At 51.1% G+C, this 3,598-nt stretch overlaps 1 pseudogene; it reads right to left on the bottom strand.

Annotated features, from left to right (window-relative positions):
• Nucleotides 1-216: 216 nt before the first annotated feature.
• Nucleotides 217-1,944, bottom strand: LOC147427521 (uncharacterized; annotated as a pseudogene).
• Between the last annotated feature and the right edge of the window lie 1,654 nt (nucleotides 1,945-3,598).

Here is a 3,598-nt window from a genome sequence, read left to right as displayed (position 1 = left end):
AGGAGGACTCTGACACATGGGGTTATGGTACAAGTCCTATTTTTACAATACACTTGGGACCAAGTGGCCAGATCGAGAAAGTTACGAATTGCTCAGAAAGAAATTTAAAGGCGACGATCAACAGATGATGTCATTCCCGGTTTTGATGGAGAGAATCTCACATGATGGAGAACAAAGATTGAGGCTTCTAATTAAGTTAGGTGAGGGCATCGCCTTCATTCCACACAATGAATTGAATTTGCACTCAATGGAAGAATTACAATTGAATTGAAATTTAAGGGTGTGTGCAGATTTACATTACAAGAAAGCTCTTAGGCTCAATAATGTTACAAAGAGGAATTAACCAGCTTACTTAAGCTTCAAGACATTGTAAAACTTGGAAAAAGGCGAGGGCTATGGTGGGGTGAAGGGTTGGAGGATTTAGTTGGATGTAGCGGCAGTACAATGCATGCAGCGCATCGTGTTGTCCAATCAGCTGGTGACACCGCACGAGCTCTTCAATCGACTCTTCAAAATCTAGCAGGAGGTCCTCAGAATAGCATGTCTCGCCTACCATGGTTGCGCCATCCGCATCCATCATACTACATGGCATGCGCATCCTCATCATCATCGTTATGGGCACCTGTGTCACGTGCATGGCGTGCATCCACGTCATCCTCGGCGCATGCTCTGTCAGCATGACCCTGTCCTACGGCGATGCCATCCGCCTGTGCAACGCCGTGCCCTGCAATCCTGTGGCCGCAACAGTCAGACTCATCACATGAATTTGCGATGATCTCGCTCATGCCATCTGTATCTGCACTGTAATCAAGCCCTGCAGACAGATTTGCGCTATACTGGCTGTAGCTGTCTGAAAGGAGCAGCTACATTGCCGGCCTGGTGTTACCTGAAAGCTTGCAGAGGACGCCGTACTGTTGTAGTGGCCCTCCTCAGAATCTACAGTACTACGACTGAATGCTGTATGTGCTGCACTGAATGCAGTCCTGGAGCTTCCTGCTGTGCAGTTGCTGAGCCGGCTGCTGCAACTGCTCATCACATTGGCTGACGCCGCTTCAACGTCATGCAAGAGGTGATCCCCGTCGCGGATAATGTCGAAGCTGCAATTAAAGGACTCTTCACACTCAAAAGGGTTCGTACAAGATGTCGTCGCCAAGATGGGCTTGGTTGTCCAGGACGAGTTGGGAGGGCACCCTGGTTGACCATGTGGTGGATGCGGAAGGAGTCGCTGTGGGGCCGATAAGCACAGCTCAGCAGGTAACAAGTCTTAACAACAAAAATAGCAATCCAATGCATGCCGTCCACCTAAAAAACATAGCCTTGCTCGGCAACTCCCCCCTTTGGCCCTATGGCCATGGCGTCAAAATTCCTCCCTATAGACCCTGCCTAACGGCAATGCCAAAAAACGAGGGCGAGCTGTAGTCGACGGAGTAAAGGGGGCACTGTTTTTGGGAGGCCCTGCATGTAGGAAGGTGGCGCCTTCTGTTGGGCTGCATGGGGAGAACTGAAAGAGCCAAGCCAGGCCGTGACCAAAGGGGAAAGCAGGGCAGCCACTAAAAAGGGAGAAAAAAACGAGGGCGAGCACAGGTAGGGGAGAACCCGTTATACAGAAAGGGGCAGCCATGATCGAGGTGGACTACAGGAGGGGGGTTTGCTTGTGAGAGGTCACCAGTAGGTGAAGGAAGGCCGCCAGAAGCCATCATCGAGGGGGTGATCGTTGCAGGGCAGCGCCACAGAAGGGCTGGCCGTGAGCAAGCCACAGGAGGTGCTGAGGCGAGGAGGGTCACGGAGAAGCCAGCTTCAGGGGTGGATGAGTCGCCAGGGCGTGGGGAAGAGAATAGAGCCAAGAGGGCTGCTGTGAGAAGGGCTACAAGGAAGGAGGCAGCTCGGACCTGCTGAGTGGAGCAGAGTGCTACATGCCAAGGCGGGGCTGAAAAAACAAGAGAGTGGTGCCAGCTATATGGGGAGCATGGCGGCCAGGAAGGAGATGGTGCTACGCAAGGTGCGTGAACCTTCAGGTTGAAGGGGTGCTCGAGGACCGAGGGGCAGAGGAGTCATGACAGTGGATGGCCAGTGAGGGCTGCAAGGAGGACCATCAGTGGCATAGAGGTTCGAGAAAGGCCAAGATGGGCGGGCTCGGCAGGAGATAGAGAACAGATGCAAGGGAAGGGCCTGGTGCAGTAAAAGGAAGGTTGGAAGCAGATTATAAGGTTTGTGGGGGCCGTGAGTGGTCGTAAGCCAGGCAGGTTGGAGGCCGACAGGAGCCAATGCTGCAAAGTGGAGAGCCGCCAAGTGGGGGTTGAAGAGCATGAGAGGGGCTTGTTGAAGCCCAGCCAATACGGGTGAGAGATTGAAGAGGGGATCTAGTGCGAGTTCATGAGGATTCCAAGCTGAAAAGGACCGTGAAAGCCACACTATCAAAGGAGAGCTGCAAAACGGGGTTGCCGGGTTTTTTCACATGGATTGATGAAGCAAGGCGAAGCGTAAAGGCTTCAAGGCATATTTGTTATTAGTGCCATATTGTATCCAATTTTTTTTGTGTTGGTATTTAGCTACCATCTTCTCGTCTATTCGTCGTCTCGTGCATAGCGCCCGTGGTAGCCTTGGCTCCGGGTCTTTTTTGTGTGTGTGTGTGTGCGCGCGACACACACACACACACACACACACACACAGAGAGAGAGAGAGAGAGAGAGAGAGAGAGAGAGAGAGAGAGAGAGAGAGATTGGGCAGGCTTAGTGTGTGTGGTTGCAGATTTGGTGAGGGTACTATGCACTAGAAGGATGGAAATGTGTTGTCGAGCCAATTATGCTTGGAATTTATAAGTGATTGTGTGTATTCGGTGATGCTCCAAGGCGAGTCTGGTAGTAGAGCATTATAGAAAGTGTGCATGTGTGTGTGATTCTGTGTGGGTAGGGGTGCGGACTATTACCTTGGGCTATAGAGAGACAGTGTATTGTGTGCAGGGTGTCGTTCTCATTTCCCCCATCCCACCGTCGCAATGCTAGATCACACACACACTCACTCTCTCTCTCTCTCATGCATAGGCACACACACAAGGAGATGAAGAAGAACATGGAGATGGAGCAAGAGCACTCTTCAATTGCACAAACGAGAGAATGAGTGATTTTTAGGTTTGTGACTTTTATATGAGCTCGCCCATTCACATACGGGTGTTCATGCTTAGCCAACTAACCCTTGAATGTTCCAGTTAGAGTGTACTTCTCATTGACGATCACTCTTATCCTTTTTCTATTGGACGAACAAGTGTGACCCATGACTACTAGAAGTGGATGCCGGTGGTTAAGAGAGAGAGAGAGAGAGAGAGAGAGAGAGAGAGAGAGAGATTGAGCATTGCAGTGACATCAGCGGCAGTGAGGCCGTTGAGCGCGGCCTCAACGGCGGCTCCTCCTCCTTTGCAGCACATGATCCTTACGACGGAAGCATTGAGTGCTGAGTGACACACCCCTACCCCTTTAAGCTTGCTAGGATCTTCTAGTTGTGTGTTTGTAGCCTTTCAAAGCTCGCACATAGTGCACAGGCAAGTTCCCAGCTTCGACACATACGACAAATCGTACAACTAGTTGATCACAGAAGCACATAC

This window comes from Adiantum capillus-veneris, chromosome 23 (assembly GCF_014529385.1).
Source record: "Adiantum capillus-veneris isolate H3 chromosome 23, ASM1452938v2, whole genome shotgun sequence".
In the NCBI taxonomy this organism is placed as follows: domain Eukaryota; kingdom Viridiplantae; phylum Streptophyta; class Polypodiopsida; order Polypodiales; family Pteridaceae; genus Adiantum; species Adiantum capillus-veneris.
This window is presented reverse-complemented; position numbering and strand designations above follow the sequence as displayed.